At 41.8% G+C, this 22,119-nt stretch overlaps 1 protein-coding gene across 6 annotated transcripts in view; it reads right to left on the minus strand.

Annotated features, from left to right (window-relative positions):
- The window catches only part of PAK3 (p21 (RAC1) activated kinase 3), a 278,537-nt gene that overhangs the window by 103,251 nt on the left and 153,167 nt on the right, over positions 1–22,119 (minus strand). For 2 of the 6 annotated variants that reach the window (XM_084789228.1, XM_084789223.1), the window contains exons 1-3: positions 17,772–18,043; positions 16,538–16,648; positions 11,249–11,397 (exon numbers count right to left, since the gene is read on the minus strand). The exons of 1 other annotated variant lie outside the window; for it this stretch is intronic. The gene's annotated coding sequence lies outside the window, so the exon portion shown is untranslated. Of the gene's footprint in view, positions 1–11,248; positions 11,398–16,537; positions 16,649–17,771; positions 18,044–22,119 lie in introns of those variants that run through there. 3 more of the 6 variants (XM_084789224.1, XM_084789229.1, XM_084789225.1) reach the window with 3 other exon arrangements.

The raw sequence follows: 22,119 nt of genomic DNA on the forward strand, positions 1-22,119 counted from the left end.
TGTCTATTTTTGAAAAAAAGGTTCCAGCTGGAGAGGTCACTCAATAGTTAAGAGCACTTGCTGTACTTGTAGAGGACTGTGGTTCAACGCTCAGTCCTCACATCCATGGTGACAATCACCCATAATTCAGTTCCAGGGGATCCAGCAGGCCAAATACAGATACAAATAACATAAATCTAAAATGAAAACATTAAAAAAGAGTTTTCCTAAAATACCAGAGGAAGAATGGGAAGGTGAGAAAACCTGCTTTTCCATCTATCCTACTTCAAAAATAGTCAAATATAAACATCTACTTGGTACAGCCCTTGTTAGAAATTCTCCATCTTTGCTGCCCTCCTCCAACTACCACCTCCAGTCTCAAGTGGTTTCTTTAAAAGAAAAAGAAAAAAGAAAACTAGCCAAGCCTGGCATAGTGGTATACTCATGTAATCCCCACACTTAAGAATCAGGAGTAAGAAGAATTCAAGACCAACCAACTAAGACTACATGAGATCATGTCTCAACCTTATAGAAGTAACACAAAGGAAAATAGCCATGGGCTTCAGAAAGGATCATAAGCCATAGAAAGTTGTATAGAAACAAACGCCCTAATCTGCATGGTGACTTCACAATTATGTTGCACTCCCTATAGCCATCTGGTTACTAATGTACACAGGCTCTTCAACAGCAAACTGTCAGATCAAACAAATGCTGTGGCCTCCTTGCTGTCCGTCGTTCTACTATCTGATTACAAAAGATAGGATCTGAGACTGGCTCCTGCTAGAGCAGATCCTTACTGCAGCACCCAATCAGCTCTGCTTCTCCAGTGTTCACAGGCATAGAAAGTGGAGACTCTTATGTGCTTTTCTCGGACCCTGACAAGCCCCCAAGCTGAAGTTAAAAAGTCCAAGCATGCATCTCAAAGGAGAAAATAAAATGGGTTCGGGTGAAAAAAACTGCAGAGGAAACAAACAGAAGCAGAATGTGGTGTGAAGAAGGAGCCAGGCCTGAGGAAGAACCAAGAATGATTTTCCAGATTAGTCCTCTGGACCAGCGGCTATAACTTAGATGTACTGGGACAAATGAATTGGGGATAAGGAGAGGGAGTCTGGTTTTTCACAATAAATATACACAGCTATATGATATGATGTTTGTCTTAGAATATTCTAGCTCCTTGGAAAGTGAGCCTAGCAACTTCTCTATGACAGCTCACTCAAAATTTTGTCAAACAACCATTGGCTAGGCTGATAGCTTTGGGAAGATCACCTAGGAATGTCCCATGCGTTTATCTGCACAGCTTAATCAGGACCTTATCAAGAAAAGAATCTTAAACCATTTCCTTTAACAGAAAAACGCACCAGTTAGTGCTTTATCTTTGTTAGTCTGAGGGTGACTTCATTTCAAAAAACTTGGGACAAAACCAAACTTTCTACCCTTTGAGGAACTGAACATTATGACTTTACTATGAAGGACCCCATAAGCAACCCACTTGTGTACACTCTCATTTATTTAACAAATCTTTATCAGTGCTGTGTTCCAAGTATCATGCTAGGTGATGAGCATAAATAAATACATAGCCCAGAGTAAGGTTGGAAGGCTCAAACAGTGGCCGCCTGTTATCCTTAAATACATACCAAATGTATAGACAACAATATAACTACCAAGAAAATAATGGTATCCAAGTAGTAGATGTTGTTTTTAAAAAAAAACCACAGAGCCTGCACTTATACCCCCTTCCATGCCACCAACCTTCCCATGTATATGGTATAGCATTGGATATAGGGAGAACAGACATGGATCAAAACTGGTTCTTGTCTTCAAGGAAGTTAGACAGGAGGAATACAATGTGATTCAACCCAGATACTCAAAAGACGCTTCAGAAGGAAGGAAATATAGAAATCATAGTTAATGTTCCCAAAGGAGCCAAGAGGGTGAATAGAGTATGACAAGTGTACAAGAGTTCAACAGATTTTGGAAAGTAGGAATCAACATGTTGTTATATTATTCAATCATAACAAATGACTGCTCTGAGTGCATTAGCTTATTTTCTTATTTTATCTGTTTTGGGTACTTGTTTCTACTGAGCTGAATGATATTGGTGCTGCATGAGAAAGAAGAGATGTCAAAACTGTGTAGAAAGCAGTATTTACAAGTCTAAGAGCTAGAATTCTGGTTCCAGATAAGCTACAAAAGAAGAAACCAGTAAGGTCTTACAAACAAACAAACAAACAAACCAAACCAAAACAAAAACATTTTAGTACTGGACACCTCTATATGAATGAGCAAACATCTAGGAAAACATTAGTTTGTGTTACCGTTAAAACTAAATTGTATTATCTTGCATGGCTTTCTTGTAGATCTTTTTATAAGCCTGAAAAAATGATCTCGAAGGAGAGAAAACAAATTGATTTCAGCTCTACTTGTGGATTATTCTTCAATGCCAAGGATGCATTAAATATTCACAGATCCGTTAATTCATTCAGCATTTCCACCATGTCTGCTCTATGACCAGCCATACAAAAGATACTCAGGAAGGACAGAAAAAAATGGTTAACTAATAGTGCCCAGATGAACACGGAGCAGCACTGCCACCTTGAAGAAACTTAAAAGGACAGTCACATCACCTAAATTCAAAGATGAAAACACTGTTATTGAAGGAGGAGGCTGAAGAAAGAAGCTTCACAGAGGAAGTATATTTGAATTGAATTAGGAAGAACAAGTAACCAGATCATAGGAAAGGCATTTCCAAGCATAAAGAACTCTACTTGTTAATGTCCAAAGAAGATCAGAGAAAGAAGGGGAAACATAAAGTATGTAAAGACAAAATAAGAAAGCTCTTATATGCCTTTCTTTTTTATTTGACTTCTTTTATTTTTGCAGTGGGGGTGTTGATTTTTTGAGACAGGCTGTCCAGGACTCACTTTGTAGACCAGGCTGGCCTCAAACCCACAGAGATCCACCTGCCTCTGCTTCCCAGAGTCCTGGGATTAAAGGTGTGCACTACCACGCCCAGAATGGTTTGGATTCTTTCTGCTTACACAAAGATATTTCAAGTAGTGGAACAGCATGATTAGCTTGTATTTTAGAACTAATACATAGGTGCCAATGTGGTAGATATCCAATTGAAGACAGAACTTTTTAAAATTTTCACATAGTAAAAATAGAATAACTTTTGAGGTATGATATTATGACAACGAGTCAAGGTATAACAAACACAGGTAATACAGAAAAAGGAAGGCAGGGAGCAAGAGATTTCAAGAGATATGGCACCTATTTTGTAAATTGAACAATTTATATCACACCAGCTAAATCTGGAGTGATATAAACATTAGATATTGTTTTTAAAAGAAATCATAGTCTTTTCTATATCCCCATGACACCAATATTCTAATTTCCCAAATGAAATCTGAATGGATATATATTACTATACCAGGATACATGGATACAAAGGAACATGGGAGGCCTCCTTGTTTTATAGCATAAGGTTGTGCTGAAGATTTCAACAAAAACTATGTTTTTTTTTTCAGATTTGTGAAATGAGAATAAATCAACCATCTTATGTGATGTGAAATAAAATACTGAATTTTGTATGAGGATAACACATGTGATTACACTAGTGTTCTTCTGCATAGCACCCACTGGGCTGCCAGCATTAACTGTACTCTGAAGAACAAGAAATAATATTCAAGTTTTGCTCCAGCAAATGCATCTAAATTTGAACATAGGCTCTTCTGAGAAATGCAGTAATTCTGGAAAGACAAAACACTTACAAACATCTCAAATGCATGATAGGAGGGGAAGAAGAGTGACACATTGGAAATCTCAGTAAAAGTGAGTCTAGAAATGTCTATGGGGAAGCAAGACAAATGTTTAAGCATCTTGCTCTTAAATCACAAGCAAGAAAATGTTGAAGCAAACTGCAGTTCATACATAATAGAAAAAATATATAGCTTTGGTTGCATTTCTTCTCAGTAGAGATAACATTAAAACAATAACAACAATGGAAGTATAGTTATGACACATTGGTTTGGCTTGTGGAATTAATGCAAAACAGCTGGACATATGGACTCAAGATTTTAACTTAGAGGCCATCAGTATGAAAAAATATGTAACCACCCGGGAAGTCCAGAAAGTAATAGAAAAGAGAGGACCTCTGGGGGACATCAATGTTGATGATCTGGAACGGGGAAAGAAGGCAGAGATTATCAAGAAAGGTCAGAGAGCTGAACTGTATGAGGTTAAAGAAATTAAGACGAGAATGTTTCAAGTTGTATTGACATAATGCAAAGTTACAGACAGGTCAGAAATAGCCTTTCTGCAAAGTCAGCCTAGCTTGCTCTCTTGTTAATTGCACATTAGAAACAAAATGTCCAAGCGCTACCACAGGTCTATGATACACTTAGATATATTTTGAGAATACTAATACTCTACAGTCTGTTGTTACTGGAACAACATGAAACATACCACAGATTACACGTCAAGAAGTATTCGTCTTGGTTATGGCTGTTACCATTGTAGCTATTGATACTCTGCTCTGTTCTCAAGAATAATATAATGATGTCACATTGATAACAATCTTGTATTTTGCTGGGTATTGTGTAAGATATACAGAGGGTTTCATCCACTGTGAAATACAGTAGGTTTCAGAAAAATCATAGCTCACCTTTAGATAATTTTTTCCCATAGGAAGGAAATAGTTTCTACTCAAGTAGCTCCCATATTGTCGCTATAGTTCCTTAAGACTTTTTCATGTGAAAATGTAAATATTCCTGCTGGCCTAGAGCCTGTTTGGCCTGTACCACTGGTAGTGTTCTGTACATTGCTTGGCAGTTCTGCAGCTACTATTTTATATGGAAAATGGAGCCGCCTCATTAATGCATGTGCAGATTCAATATTCTACATGTGGACTGTGCTTCAAAATAACAAAAGACGTCCAACTAATAAAATGCTTATCATTACTGCTGCATAATTCACAAGCTATAAATACAACTATTATTATTCACTGAGATCTTATCATATTCTAGGTACTTAAAAGTTCACATAACTTGTATCTATGAGGCTTTAGTATTATTTCTATCTGAAAAGTGAAGAAATTGACATTCAGAAACACTAAGTCATTTGCTCAAGCCCCCATCATCCAGTAAACTAAAGATGAAGATTTTACAATGTCATGTCTGTGGCTCTGAAGCCTACTTTCTGGTTTTTATTTTGTGGTCTTTCTTGTTCACACTGGGGGAATCAGTTCAGGAATTCATAACCACTAGGCAAGCACCCTGCCACCGAGCTGTGTCAAGCCTCTATGCTCTTCTTTATTGCTCTTCAGCCACACAAAGTTTCAAAGATTTGTTAGTCTCAGCTCATCACTCTTTGCTTGCTCCTGAATGCCTTACAGTTTCAAAGTAAGTGAACTGTGCTTCCACTGTGGGATCTGAGACCAATTTTTGGAAAAGAGCAAACAATCTACCTACAAAGGAGACATTCAACATTAGAGTCTGGGCTGGGGCGAAAGTGTGCTGACTGTTGACCTTCTAGCATTAGGAGTTTCTTCCATGCTCCCTCCCCAACTTTCTGGAGCAGTAAATGAAGGTACCATCCTTGAATGGTTGACAGATTTCTAGGAAGCATTTATATCACTTTATCACATGTAAGTGAAGAAGAAATGCTGACGAGGCAGCAAGATAAACATGCCTTAGTGATGCAGGAATTGAGAAAGCTAAAGGGCAGTCATATTTTTGAATTGTCTCATTGAGTAGGCATACCACTGACAGCTAGCTTTTGGCTAAGCTCAAATAAGAGATTCAAAATAAGCCAAGGGAGCCCAGTGAACATCAGGTTTTGGCTGCAAAGGGTTGGGCTCCACACCATTTCTCTGCTGTCTGGGAGCTCTCTCCCTTTGATGGTGCCTTTCAAAGGCAGTGGAAAGATAATAATAGCATCTACCACTTGCACATTTACTATTGGGCAGCTATTGAACTGTTTTCTGAAAACATCTTATTTCATCCTCATACGAAATTGATTTTACAGATAACTACACCGACTCTTAGGAGAGGTTAACACTCACACCAAGTTATACACTAGAAAGTGGCGAACCAAGGATTCAGGTGCCAGTCTAACTGACTCCTAAGTTGATTCTCCTAATGCTTTATTCATAATCAAGAAACACATCATAAAGATTTCCAAAGGCATAAAATACCACATAGGTTCTGGAGAGTCGATCTTCTCACTAAGCAATTTTCATTAAATTGGTGTGAATCCAGGCTGGTACATAGTTTTCCTGCTTAAAACTTCAGCTCCCCCCATAAATTGTACAAATTGCCTATGATCTTAGATACCAACAATGAACTATCAAAGGTTAACTTGCCAGGCTGTTTTTCAAAAGCTGTCTCCAAAAGGAGGTGGCAGCTTAATCTTGATAAAGTACAATGATCTCATTAAGGTTTGTAGCTCTTTCTCTACCTTAGGCCTAGTGACAGAGGACTCTATTATACAGTGGAAAGATGGTACAGCCCAGTGTTGAGCAAGATGTCTATGAGAAAGTTTACTTTGGCGAGTGGCTTCCTTAACTCTTGCCTGAAATTCCCAACCATATCTGGGCCTTTAAGTCCTTTACAGTCTACAGACCACTGGATGATACGATAAAGATAGCTCTGATGCCAAGCTTCAAGACTTGCTTTTTTATGACTCTTTCATGAGCTTTATCTTTTCATGCACAGATTGAAAAAAAAAAAAAACCTCAGAGGCACAGCATGTGTCTTTCACCCATTTGAATCTCTCTCTGGGCCTGACACCATGTAGAGCTTATAGAAGAATCTTCTGATCTGGTCAGCCATTAGAATTCTAAGATGAGGAATAGGGAGAAACTGGGTGTGCACTGATAATATACCACTGCCTACCTTTTCCTTTTAGTTCCTTAAATGGGTCACAGAAGTAGTTCTTCTGGCAGGAGGGATTTTATAAAAAGTACTATGATGGGGTTACTGCTATCAAAGGCATTTTCAACCTGCTAATGGAGTCAGATGGTTGAATGATGTTTCTGAATGACAACTTTTCTTCATGGCATGCCACACGGACGTTATGTCACACTCACCTGTGCTCCATACCATATCAAGCTGTGGTACAGAAAGACCCCAGTGGAGGAAGCCAAGAACTAAAAAGATTATTGTGGGGGTGTTCTTGTGTTTGTAAGTCTCTAGATCTAAGTTCATGTCTCACTGGCTCACCCCTGGGCCTGTGCTTCTTTTGACGCTCTTATAGGAAGATCTGCAGTCTGGCTGGAGTGTAAGGAACTTCCACCAGCTTCTCTTTACCTATGCCTACAGAGCAACCTCCTCTGAGACTTGTTAGTAACAGCTGTTGAAATTTCAATGGGGTCTACATATGTGTGAGCATGCTCACAGTAAAAAATGTATTTTGTCATCCAGCTAGCGTATTAACCTTTTCTTTCCCTTTCTTCCTTTCTTTAATAAAGTAGAATTTAGGTTATTAAAATGTATTTTTAACATACACTATAAGCACAGGGGTTAATCAAAAGAGGGGTGCTCAAGGAAAAAAATGAGACGTACACCTTTGGGGGGGCTTTTTCAATGGAGAATTGCCTTATTTCTCTTTGTTGAATGTTGTGTTCCAAGTTAACAGAGTATTAATTAATATATGTGGGTAGATCTGTGAGGCCTAAGTGGAGCAGATCTTCCCTTTTCATGTGTTATAACCAACAACAATTTTATGTTATAAACATAAAACCATACATGTGCTATTATTCATGGTGCAGCATTGAGTAATTAGATTCTTCTCTTACCCTCCCCTGAGGAAAGGAGATAACAAGTTAAGGCATGAACTTCGAGGAAATAATCACACCATGCAAATGTCACCACTGCTACATGGGATTGGTTAGCATTCTCTTAGAGTATACATCATTGAGAAAGTGTATAACTACAAAAATGTCAGTTTGTGAACACATATAAAGACTTTCAGAAAAGTATGTATGAAGTTGCACGTGAGTGTGGGTCACTATCAGTGTATGTGAGTCAATGTGGATAAATGCTAGTTAATGTACTTATACTGGAGAAGGAGTGTAGGTCAGTGCCAATGTGAAGAAGTACATGATCAGTGTATCACATGAGGAGCTGAAGGTGTGGGATAGTTTGCAGGAGAGTATGTGGCAGCACAGGCATATGAGTCAATATGAGTAGGTCTATCAATCAAGGTAAGTGAATACATGAATGAATGTAAATATCAATAACTCTATCATATGTGGTGTTAGCAACCACCTGTGTGACTGCATGTAAGTATTTCTGTGAATTGACTATTGCGATGTCAATTATGTATGCCATTGTGGTATATACAGGTAAAATGCACATTAGTGATTATAAACAAACAGTGTACATGTCACTCTATGTACACTTGCATAAATGTATGTAACAATGTGAGGATGTATCTGTAAGAGAGTAAAAGAGTGGGAATATGTACAAATACTAATCTGTTGTAAGTTAAACAGTGTTCGTGTGAAAATGTGTGATGGTATGAATCAGGATGTCATGTACAAGGGTGTACATGTAAGAACATAAGGAAGGGTTAGTACCCTAAGAATGAGTGGAAATATACAATTTGCAGTGTACAGTTCTGAAAGTGAGAGTGCGGATTTAGAGATTCATGAGTGTAAGTATGTGAATATGGCTATGCATTAAGTGTGGCTGTATTTATGAATTTTAAATGAATGATGAATATGTACATGCCAAAGCGTGTCTCTGTGAACATATCTGTGTATAAGTGATTGTGCAAAAGGAAAAATGCCGACAGCAGGTGAAAATGACCATGTTTCTGAAAATGTGTGTATCACAGTGTTCCAGATAGTGTGTCTGAAGCTGTAGTATTGAGTGCGATGACTAGGTATTACTGTGAAAAGAAAGTTCATGAATGTCAATGTCTATCAAAATACCTGCCTATATGGCTAAGTGAGATTCTCTGAGAATATGATGCGGGAGAAAGGACGGCTTTAGTGCTGTGCATGTGAGTAAATGCGAAATAGTGCAGGAGAGGGTAATAGTTCAAAAATATACAAGAGTAAGTGGGTTAGACAGTGTTTCTCTTCCTATCAACTATATACATGAATTATGTGAGTATGTGTGTACACCTGTATGCCCCAGAGTCATGTGTGACTGTGAGGAAAATTATACTACCAGTGCAAACATGCCAGAGTATACGAAAGTGGTACATTGTATATGGCTGTGACATGGGAAGAAGTTTGAGTTCGGCATGGGGAAGGTTAGGGTATGTCTGGGCACAGAGTGTTTGATTATATAGGTATGTTAGTAAGGAAGGGTGTATGTTATTATATTACTGGCTTCCATTAGATCCTCTATTATGTAAGTAAATATAAAAGTGTGTGAGAACGTTAAGAAAGTACAAAGGTATGAGTGGGTGAGAGGATTGTGTGTATATGTATCATGTAAGGTGGGGTGTAAGGTGTATATGTATCATGAAAATATGAATGTGGATATTTAGCTGTGTTTAGGCTGGGCTTATAAATATGTTTTTGTGTGTGTATGTGTGTGTGTGTGTGTGTGTGTGTGTGTGTGTGAGAGAGAGAGGGAGAGAGAGAGAGAGAGAGAGAGAGAGAGAGAGAGAGACAGAGAGAGAGACAGAGAGAGAGACAGAGAGAGAGACAGAGAGAGAGACAGAGAGAGAGAGAGAAGTGGTAAGGAATGGTGAGTGAGGGTGAGTTTAGGCAGGGATGTGACTGGGTGAGTCCTGAGCAACACTGGAGGCTAGGAAACTTCAGGAAATGTCTTTCATCCCCAAACAGCAGTGTAGTGTTCTTCTCACTCTAGAGTTGCTGATCTCCTTCCAACCTCTTTATTGACAATGATTAAAAAAAAAACCACCTAAGTTAGACTAGAATCAATTGTAGATTCAGAAGCAGACGTATAAATGAGTTGAGAGGGCCTAGCTCAGGGCTAACAACAGTAGATAGTAAATAAAATGTATTTTTGTCGCTGGCACAGAAAACCCAGGAGAGATTCTGAGACACACTTCTTATTTTCGTCAGTTCTAGTTACTTTCTGTCAGTTAATGTCTATAGAGCATCCTGGATCCGACCATCTCTAGAAAGTTGAATGCGTCAGTATCAGCGGGGCTGTAATTTCATCCCTTCCAGTTCATGGCCAACACTGGTGCTTCCCTTTCGTGAGAAGGCATCACACAAACACCTGCTGCTGAGATGCAGCTCTATTGGCCTCTAGGCCCAAGGTATGTTCAGCGTGAAAGCGAATTGGGTTGCAGATTCTTTGTCGGGTTGTCTTCTTGAAATTCTTTGGCAGTGAAGGATGTTGACTTGGGCAACATGAGAGATGCCTAAAAGCGGCTGACAATGGGTAAGACAGTGGACTAGACAGAGAGATGCAGGGGCATCGAGTCTTAAATAGGTGTCTAGGCTGCACGGTATACTATAGAAGGGCAGGTAGGGAAGGCACTAGCAGAAGCTGTTGAGACTGCTTGGGAGGCAGACAGAAGGGCAGATAACAAACAAGCTTGCACAGAGGAAGAGACAGGTCCTATGTGCAAAGCTCCTGGGCAACTGTTGGTCACTTGTGAGAAACAGTGGAGACCTAAAGAGTAAAGACTTGCCTTTGATAATCTAGTTTACCTGAGCAGAGAAATAGTCTAGGATCTCTTTAAGGGTGACTTATAATGAGAGAAAAATAAAAAGTGAATGCACACCACAGACTCGTGCTGGAGAGCTGGAGGAGGGAGTATGCCTTTGCCACCTGCTTAGGTGGGGAGGTGGAGAGAAGGTTCCACAAAATTCTAGCTGAGCCTGCCAGTCCCAGAAGCAAAGAAGAGTGGGTTGGGAATATATTTGAATATGAAGACAACATTAAGATTATGGGGCAGTGGAAAGCACGGGAGCTGATTGGAGGGTTTGTGACATGTGGCTGAAATGCCACTTCGATATCAGGAAAGGAGAAAAAAAAATGACAGCTTGATGGGAAGCATTTTCTGTGTCACATTGATGCTCTTATATGGTGCTTGACATTTGCAAAGGACTTGGCAATGACTGCTACGTTGTTTCTCCTCCTCACCTCAAAATGTAGGTCAAGGCTGTCATTCTGATGTTAGAGATGGAGGAACCAAGAGGCAAAGGACAGCCATAACAGACTGAACACCTCAGAAAGTAGGGGTCATGCCCCGAAGCCTAACATGGGGCCTGAGCTCAGGTGACAGGGCAACATTCAAATATCCCTAACTCCATGCCCTGCAATCCGTTACTCACCTCAAACAGCCACCACTTCAGGATCTCAGCACAGAGGGGTGCTGCCCATGAGAGGGGGCTGGGTGGCTTCAGCTCGGACTGACTCAGTGCTGTGCACACCAACTGCCACAAGATGCAAGGACCCAGTTGTTCGTTCTTGGGGGAGCCTGCTGAGAAAAGGATTGTGGGGGAGACGGAACCCTTTCTACAGCTGCTACTACTCCCTCATCCTACCCCCCATATATGTTATACACACACACACATACACACACACACACACACACACACACACACACACACACACACGGGGTGGGAGTGGGATATTTCAGAAAATCACTTAAGAAGGCTAGTAAATCGGAAGTGTAAAAACGTAGAAAGTACTGAACTGGGAGTTAGGAGATGAGAGTACCAATTAATAATTGATGCCTGCCACCTCATCACTTTGGACCTACTTGTCATCAACTGTAAACAATCTGCTTCCCTAGTCATTTTGGACATGTATTAGGAGGAATAAGTCAAAGAAGATGCATCTGAAAAATTTACACAACTTTCAGAATTAGGGTTAAATGTGCACACTTAACTAGAGATGGCACAGTCCAGTGTACAGCATTCAATAGAGGTAACCATCTGAGCTGCCTAGTAACCTACCACTACTGCTCACTTCTTCCATCCCTCAGTTCCAAGTCTCACCTCCATTTGAACTCCTTTAGCCACCAAACCTCACAGAGGTTTCTAACTGCAGTGGAAACAGGGTCTTTCTATTTCCTCTCCCTCCCCTCCTCTTCCATCTCGTCCTGGAGATGGAATCTAGAACCATCAGGTCTTGCATGCTAGGCTGTCACTCTACCATCCAGCTATACCTTCCGCCAGAGACATTTTTTTTAATCCCTCTTATTTTTTGCCCTTTCCCTCCATCAATTGATCCTTCCCAGGGAAAAACTGATTTTCCTTTTTGTATGACTGTGATCTCTACAACCCCTACCTACTTTGCCCCCAAACCCCCCATACATACAGAACCATATTTACTCTGCAAGGAAAGCAGCAACTACATGCTAACTCAAATAGAGCATGACCCAGGTTAGCACTCAGTTATTAGAAGATGCCAAAATACAGAGTTCTAACCCAAAGAAATAAATTGAAGAATATCTAAAGAGAAAGCAAAATTGAAGTCTTGGGGAGTCAGGAAAAATCCCATGGTCTCCAATTCCACCTCTTAAGCAAAAAAGATAATGTCATACCCTGGGTCCACCTCTTCCTCTTGTATCCATTCTAGATCACAACTGCCCTCTAGCATCTGTAGCATCCCTGTGGATTTCCCACAGGCATACCCCTAGTAGCTTTCCAAATCCCTCCCACTCCATCACTGAGTGATGAGTCACCTCCTCCCTCTCTTTAAAAGCTCACTTTGCAAGTCGGTGAGGTGAGGTGGGGAGGCAAGAGCTGTCAGAACTCCAGAAGGGCCAGGGTGTATGGGGGGTGGCGTCAGATGTCGCCCATTCCTGATGATAGGGCTTTTACTGAAGAAGCAGCATCTGATTGTGGGGGATGAGAAAGAATGCTACGGGCCGTAGGAAAAGGGTGAATGCAACAGCCTATACTAACCACAAATCTCCATGTTTCTAAGTTTTTCTTGAGTGTACCTCACTACTCTCACATACCCTAATTTGGAACATCAAATGCTACCTTCCTGGTAGCTTGCTTTGAACCCACCAGTTGTGTAGCTTGAACCACTGCAGAAGCAACTGGCAAGTGACCAGTTGTGTGCACTGCTTGTTTACTGAGCACGTATTTGGAGTATAGCCTATTCTGTATATCAGCAAAAGCTGTGTCATGTATGGTTGCGCTATTCCTTTTACTGTTACATGTGTATATGGTGTGTCGCATCTATACCATGATGTGTTTATTGTGAACCTATATTGTATTATATGTACAGTGCTGACTTTATCATGTTGTGTATATTTATCTTGTCAATATGCATTACATTTCTGTAATGTGTAAAATGTGATTGCATCTGTGCCATGCATTCTACATGTATGTGTATACACCATGTGTCTAATTTGTAGTGTGCAGCATGTATAGTCTATGCCATGTTGTACATCTGTATTGAGTGGTGAATGTTACATAGCTGTATTATACCGTGCGTTTATGCTGTCTTACCTTCTGCCTGTGGCTCAGACCTCTTGTTGGAATCTGTGGAGGTATGGATGCTCATATCTTGTGTACACACACACACACACACACACACACACACACACACACACACACACACACACACAATCTTTCCTTGGTGCATTTTTGCTTTTCGACAGAAGCCCTGTCTGAGGGCTAAAACTGTAACCTTGGGATGGAGATCAAAGGAAGTTGTGACAGTTATGCTCTCTTCCCCAGAACCATTGGCATGCAGCACTAAAAATTTCTGGGGAAAGCTCCTGGATCTTTTTTTTTCCAGTCAAAAGAAGAAAAAAAGCACAAGGGAGAAGAGAGTGATACACTTCTCTCTAAACCTGCTCACACTGGAGAAGAATGCTGTGAAGGAAGCTGCATCTCCCAAGTTTCTCCTTCAGTCTTGATAGAAGGAGTGTGCCTTTGCTTGCCAGGAGTAAGAGCTCTGTTAGAGTACTGGCACCCTACATGGAGAAAATGGGATCCAAGAGGAGCTAAGAAAAATATGTTGCTAATTACCACTAGGGGGCGATATTGTGCTAACTGTCAGAGATAGTGGTCTGTTTAGGGTGCAGAATTCATTCCAAAGAATTCACCAGGCTCAGATAGAGATGAGGGTAAAGAACACCCCCCAAGCAAGCTCCCCCTTTTAAAAATCTGTCTTCACCACAGCCCCTTCTATTCTGAGACTGTACTGGTAATTTAAAACAGTAGTGAGTATCGGTGCCACTCCCTATGATCTATCTATGAAAACTACCATACAGAGCTTTTCTGGGGCTTAGTTACAGGGATGCCAGCAAAAACAAGACCTGGACTTCTCCTTTTCTGTATGTTCCTCATTCACATGACATAAAAGTGAAGCCATGTGGCTAAAAGATAAACGGCTGGATACCTGTTATAAAATTGGCTTTTCCTAAACTGGAGAGCATACAAAAATGGAAAGTGATATTAAAGGGCTATTTTCTTTTGTTGCAGGAGGGCTGAACTTTAGTGGCCACCTCACCTATGAAGTAGAAAAGGATCCACTTCCTAAAAAGGTCCCCACCAGATTAGAGAACACCTAGTTTAACTTCTGTCATTTGAAGGTCAAAGAAACAGGCACTGGATCATACGCATTCAGCCGGAACACCTGATTTCTGATTGCTACGGCTCATGCTATCCTAGCTTCCACCCTACCCACCCTATAAAAATTCTTTCTCCATATTTAAACCCCTTCTCCCTCCCCACAGAAAACTTTGTCTCGCCCCCCCCACACCCCCACCCCGCATCAGCTCTGTGAGCTTCTGGACCATCCATCTCATGATCCAGCCTCTCTGTGAAAACATAGCTGAGACGACTCTTCTCTCCACCAGTAAGTTGTTCATTTCTTCTAAGTCTTCAAGGGCCATTTCCCTGCTTTTGCTTCCCATCCCCCCCCCCCCCGTCCCAGCTGTAGCTGCACCGTTTTACCCCCTCGTTGCATCCCCTGGGTGCAGCACAGATTGTCCCAACGTGCAGATAATTGACCGAATGTGCAAATCAGACACGGATCTATTGCATTGATTAACATTTCCAATTAAACTCCCGGTTAGGCTGTGTGTATTAGTGAGTCAAGTAATCACAAGTAAATGCGTGTGCCTTCCTACGCGGCAGGAAGCGCCACATTTCTGGGAAGAAAAGGGAACACACTGACCGGGAGGTTTGTGTAGTTCTCTGGCACTCCTAAATCACATTGTAAATGTATGGATGGCTGTTAGTTGGTCCGAACCACACTTGAAATGGAGGACTTGGAGCCTCCATGTCGCTATAGTTACTTTTACGCCCCCTGCTGGCAAAGCTACTTAGCCAGGATTTGGCTTGGAAGACTACCCTGGCTCTGCAAAGAACCACCTAGCTCCTGACAGGTGTAGGAGTGGATGTGGGTGCAGTGGGGTGGGGTGGGGTGGGGGTTCAGCTAAGGTTTAGGCTGTGCCCAAGATGCCTGGCAAGCCACACTCAGCTTCCAGGGTAAAAGTTTGCTGTCTTTGGTGGACACAAGGTCCCAGGGGCCCCTGAGAATTTTTTTTTTTTAAATTTTAAACCTGGTCCTAACTCATCCATTTAAAATCAGACTCCGATCTCAGATTATTGCTCCCTTTACTCTCCTTTCCAGCCTCCATGCCCTGCCCTCTCTGCTTACCCAAAAGGAAATGGCTGTCTTTTTTTTTTTCCTACTGCTCTTCAAGTTTCTTCTCATTTCTTTGGCTAAACTTACTAGTTCCTGAAAATGGGTTATGCAGTTGGGAATGACGTTGACTCCCTAAACAGCTAGAAGGTCCTTATAATCCTTGATTGAGCCACTGCTGACTTGACTACCAAAACTTTTCCATTACCATTTTACCAGAGAAAAACAGGACTTTTTTCCCCCTCCCACTACAGCTCTGCTCTTACCTAGGTCATTAGCCCCCACTCATACAGTCTGACTTCTAGATCTGATTTCTTTCACACTAGTCATCTTCTCTGACCCTGTGCTTAGTCTGGACTTCACGCTAGAAGAGTCTCTGATAGCCACCTCCTGCCATTTCTGCAGTCATTTACCATTGCCCTCACCCAGCAAATCTACTACCCAGTGTCTTCCAAACCCTCAGCAAACTTGTCAGCTCCGTACATCACTTCCATCTCTGAACAGGAGGGGAAAAACCTACCACCTGTGGGAATGATCAGCTACTTTGAATGTTCAGTGGGGTATTGTGGCCCGTTGTTTGTACTCTTAGCACAGTGTCAACTTTTCTGTTCAGAAACTTTAAAGACTCTGCTTCCTCACATGCTGAGCTTTCTCTCTCTCTCTCTCTCTCTCTCTCTCTCTCTCTCTCTCTCTCTCTCTCTCTCTCTCTCTCTCTCTCCCGGATTCTGGACTATCAGTAGCCAGCTTTAACTCAGCATATCTTCCACACTTTTTTATGTTATGTCTCGCATGGACACAGGAGTATGATATTTGTATCCAGAAAAAAAAGAGGGCAATTTGGATTTCTTCCCAGATCCCAGCCTATTAATCACCCCTTACCTTACCTCCATTACCACAGTGAGCCCCTTTACCCAAAGGTGTCCCTGACTGGAAGCTCAAGGGCCAAATCACACATCCTGGTGAAGTATAATCTCACAAACAGGCCCCGTGCAAACCACACTGACCTTTTATATCTGGCTCATCCTAGAACAGGGCCACCGTGCTGTCACCAACTGGAGTAGACCTCCTTCTGCTCCAACACCTCAGACAGCCGTACAGTTGGCCTGGATTTGTGTCTGTAAAACCATGGGGGAGCAAAACTAACATGGCTAAGGGCTTCCCCGGTGAAAGCCTTTAAAAAAAAATAGCATTGCAACCACCCCAATAATGCTTCCCAAAGCCAAGCAACTCCCCCTTCCCTCCTTTGCTTCTACAGCCCACACAGCCCAGAAACCTCAAGGCTTGAATCTGGAACTGGATTCTGGAAGATGGAACCAACCAACCAACAAACAAACAGACAGACAAACAAAAACCAAGCCCAATGGAGCCCCTGGTTCCCTCCTTGGAAGAACCATTGACACCTCCCCCCCCCAAAAAAAAAACCCTCACCCTACCCTCATCCATCACCTAGGAAAGGAAAACCTGCCAGAGCCTCAATCAAAATGTTCTGTTCACTCAGAAGTACGCCAGTCATCATGCCAGGTCACAGCCTGAGGACAGTGTCTCCTGGGAGCTAAGGAGGAGTGGGAAGGGAAGAAGCAGTAAACCCACGGACCCCACTCCCCAGACAAAGATAGGAGCCAACAGGGGGTGCTTCAGGGTTTTCTAAGGACCTTATTGAATTCATTCAGTTCTCACAGAAGAAAAGGTGTGGTGGTGGTGGTGGGGGGGAGAGTCCTCCTGTCATTACCATCCCCCCCAAATGAAAAGGGGAGGGGGTAAAGAAAAAATGTTTAAAGAAAGGAAAGCTCCCTTTTAAGAAATCTGGTACTTTTCTTTTTCAGTAGGGCTGTTCTGATGCGGACTTGGCCAGAGTGAGGCCACACCCCCTCCCCTTCTCTGGTGGACTGCTGTCAACAGTGTGGCCTGGGGTGGGGGGTGGGGGGCACGGGAGGATGGTAAGAGACTTAGAGTCTCACATAGCTTTCAGGGCGGATTTTGCCCCAGGTGATCCAAAGCCCCTGGGTTTGGCCAAGGGAAGAAGGCCAGGTCCTTCACCACCAGCCCGGACACACCCACTCATCTGCCTAGGCAAACCCCTTCAAGCACTATATGCTGGGTCCCACGGCTTGGGCAAGGGAGCCACGTAGGAGAGTCAAAGATGGGCATAGCAGGACAGGGACACAGGAAAGAACATTTGCCCAGTAGCCTCCCCTCCCCCGAGTTAGCCTGGTACAGTACAGAAGTCTCGGGATTTACCTGCGAAGGGTCCAGCCACCCTGCCAAGACCTTTCCAGTACCTCGGAGCACGCCAGCAGTTGGGCTGGAGAGCTGCAGCCCAGCGGCTGCAGCTGCAGCCCCGCGCCCAGCCCGCTCCCCCCACGGCTCTTCTCTCGCCTGGTGCTCTTATTCCCAGAGAGGAAAAGCTGCAGCCCCCAATCTAAGACGGTAGACTGTTTGAGGCCACAGCTGCTTGCCTGCTTTAGAGCCCCTCTGCTCAGCAACCGCTCCCTAGCTCTTCTTTGCTATGACGTCACCTGGGCTCTGCACCGTACCTAGGCCAATCAGATGGTGAGCATAAAAGTAAAATCGCCCTGAGTGGGCTACTGGGGACCAATCTTTTGTTTCCAGGCAGGAAGCGCCCTAGGAGGAGGGGGGCGGGGGGAGAAAGTGAACGGGCGGGGGAGGGGGGGCAGAAAGGAGAGGGAAAGGAGATGGAAACTTCTACACTGTCGGGATTGTCTAAAGAGGAAGGTGGAGCCATTGAGAGACACCAGACAGGAGTGGAGAGGAAATATTCACGCATCTTTCTCTCTTGCTACCCTTGAGAACACTAGGCATTGAGATACATTTCAGGCCTTGGAATTCATCTACAGGAGTAGGCTTTCTTAAGGAAATTTGGATTTGGGACAACACCTGTCAGCCTAGCAGGTTACATAGAAAACTAAGAAGGGGGGAGATGGGGTGGTGGAATTTAGAAAGGTAGCAATTTACACAGGGGAGATAGTATTCTGCACATGAAACATACATTTCAAAACAGGTGGCATATACAAAAGGAAGAATTATTCTACTTCCCATTGATTTTATACAGATCTCCTTGTCCACCTTTTCCCTACAATCTGTAATGATTTCTCTTGTCTTTACCAGAAGGTTCACATTTTGACATGTGCCCTAAGCCATTTAACATCTACACTGGCAAATCATCACTTCTTACTCCCAAATCCATATTCCCTAGAATTTTGGCAGAGCATATAAATTATGTCAGATCTCTGCAATGAGACAATAGGCTACACAATATAGTATGCATGTTCAAACTATAATGATGTAAAATGTGCCTCGTAATACGGAAGGAAGTGAGCATAAAATTACAATGGTTAGGTTAAAGTAGTGGGGTTATAGGCTATTTTCTTCTCTACTTGTAAAGTTTTTGTCAATAAAGATAAATGTATCCCCACAAAAATGACTGGTTAAAATGAATAATAACTCTTTCAGATGCCCCTTTGATTTAATTTTCTCAACACTGCGTAAGAACCAACATTCATTTCTTTACAATGACAACACAATGCATTTTTACACCAGGACTGAGTTTCAGGTTGTGTCAGATGCTCTGAGGAAGAGTCACACAAAAGATCTCCGGATTCACCAGAGATAACAACTCCGACACATAGCTGGGAAGTGGGGGTGGGGGAGAATTAATTCATTTTGAATAACATGAGGAACTGAAAGAGAACAATGACCAAACTGCGACAAAAATAGGGAAAAGGATGACAGAGACTAAATAAACTACACGATTCAAACCATTTTTAAGGATGACTTCGCAACATTTTTCTTCAATAAAAAATACATATTTATTCATACATAAGTACTGTATGAAGCTTGTAGAAAGTAGCAGAACAGGGAGAGATTCATATCTAAATCTGAGTACAGAGTCCATGGATTTTCTAACATACTGAAGCTTAATAAATTTTAATCATGGTATTAATGGCTATGAAAACTGGCTTTATAAACAAAAGTATACAAGGTAAGTGCTGTTTTTTTTTAAAGGTATTTTAAAATCGCTTTTAAAACCCAGCCTAGAGGCTGCCTTGTAATGCAACACACACTCTCTCTCCCATTCTTGATTAATAGGTTGAAATCAGGATGATGCTTCCAATGACTTTACAGATATCTTTTTAATTAACTTTGGAGGTAAAAAAGTAACTACATCATATTGATTTTTTTATACATAACGGTGGAAGTAATCTTAAAAATACTGATCTAAAAGTCATTTACCTAATGGTAACATACCTTATTTGTAAATTGCATTTATTTGGGTTATTTTAAACCCAAATGCTTTAAAAAGAAGAAGAAGAAGAAGAAGAAGAAGAAGAAGAAGAAGAAGAAGAAGAAGAAGAAGAAGAAGAAGAAGAAGCAGCGTAACTGGATTTTCCTGGTAATGATTCAAATACAGTTTCTGGGGGATTGATTAAAATTGTAATTAAAAGGTATTTGATTTCACTCTAATCCTCACATATACCTCAGCCATAACTCGGAACTATTTATGCAGTCACTTCACATGGTTATGTAAACGTTTCATGTGTGTGTTTCTTCTGTCCCTAGTGATTACAGAAACTAAGCATGTTTGGGGAGGGGGTGCAGCGGCAAAATCCTATTAGGTACTTGACAAATGGAAGCATGGTAATGTCATTCAAATAACTCTGGTAAGCCCAGCAGGAAAGGCTTGTATCCTCATGTAAAAAACGTGATAACCTGTGTTATTCTTAACACAAAAAGATGGTCTTTACTACCAATGGGGTTTGTTCTCCATGAATACAGAGCAAGAAGAAAGGACTTTAAACTGTACACACTTAATATTTCTTCTGTGTGTAATATTTTCCTCCCTGTTCCAACTATCTGTTCCTCTCCTGCCTAGAAGCTCCTGAGTTTGAGGATGCAAATTTAATAACCATTTGGTATCATATATCTCTGATTACAAACCTCCTTTGTATCTCACCATTTAATCCTCACAACAATCACAACAGTTTACCTCAGTAAGCATTATGATCTGAATTTCATAGAACAGATAGTGGGATCCCAGGGCCTTGAAGTTACCAGTGCATTGGATCATAGAAATGGTCACACAAACCAGGCCTCCTATTCTAATACTAGATCCTTTTTATCATACTATATGAGCATATGTTGGGGATGGGGACATGGAGTATTTTACACACACACACACACACACACACACACACACACACACACACACACACCACAAAATGGAGATGGTCTCTACATTTTGGTGGTAAAACTAACATTTTTTGGATATTGTGGCACCAAAAGTAATATGTCATCAGCAAAGATAGATGTAGCTCAAACTTCAAGTTTTGAATTTGATTCTCTATTGGTTCTTACCAACCAAACCAGGTATATGATTCACAAGAGAAGACAAATATCCAAACTGCGGCTATTAGCAATTCAAGTTCCAATCATTTCATTGATGTGGGTGTATAAAAAAGAGAGGAAACATATGTACTGTTAGCATGCACATTCTTTCCTTTTTCTTTTTAGATAGGCTCTAAAAAGCTGAGAGTAGCTCCAAACTCATCATGTAGCTGAGGACCACTTTGAGCTCCTGATCCTCTGCCTCACCCTTACTCAGTACTGGGATGGCAAGCCCATTGTTTGAATAAATTGGTTAGAATGCCTTTAAATAATAAGTATATAGTACATTTTGCTTATAAAATCATAATTAGAATGGAGAATATAAGTCAGGAGAGTGCTTAAAACAAAATCAATCAGCACCTTAACCATCCTGAAAGCTATGTGAATGGCAGGCCAGTGGTTCAAGCAGAGCAATCAAAGGTGTGGTGAACTAAGCCAGTCCTGGGTGTCCCGTCCAGCAGGACCAGTAATTACAGGGTCGAGAGAGGAGATGAGACTGAAAAGAGAGAGCCCAGACCAAGTAGAACTCCTATCAAGGTCTGTTTATTGAATCGAAAGCAAAAGTTTATATAGGGTGGAGGCAGGAGCCAAGCAGTAGGGGAGGGGTCTGAGAATGCCTCCAGGTGATCCCAGCAGGGGAATATCCTGTGGTTCATCTCAGAACACTTCCTATCTTATCTTAGCTAACTATCTCTTGGAAAGTCCCGAGCTAACCTGTTAAATAACATCTGCAGGGGGTGAAAAGAGGAAGTTAGCTAACCTGCTAAATAACATCCGCAGAGGTTGAAAGGAGGAAGTTATGCAGAGGCTGAAATGAGCAAGTTTAGCTTTGGAATGGGGCATCAGTATTTTGCCAGTAGACTCTTTTGGCCTTGAATGACCCTGGGTTGGCTCTGGACACCTGGGCACAGACTGGATGCACAAAAATAATAATATGTAATCTACAGAGGAGGACTAGTCCACATGCTGTAGCTTTCTTTCCACTCCTACCTTAAGGCCCACAGCCAGAAGCTGTTCCTGGTAGTGGATGTGGAGCCTTTGCAGTTCTCAGTCTTCACATTATTTTCAGGAGCAGGTGTGCTTTTCTAATTTTTATTATTTTTTATGTGTATTTCCAGGCACCTCTTGCATGCCTAGCGGCCAGAAGAGGGCTCTATATGGCCTGGAACTGGAGTGACATACA

This window comes from Acomys minous, assembly GCF_964271855.1.
Source record: "Acomys minous genome assembly, chromosome: 7".
NCBI lineage: Eukaryota > Metazoa > Chordata > Mammalia > Rodentia > Muridae > Acomys > Acomys minous.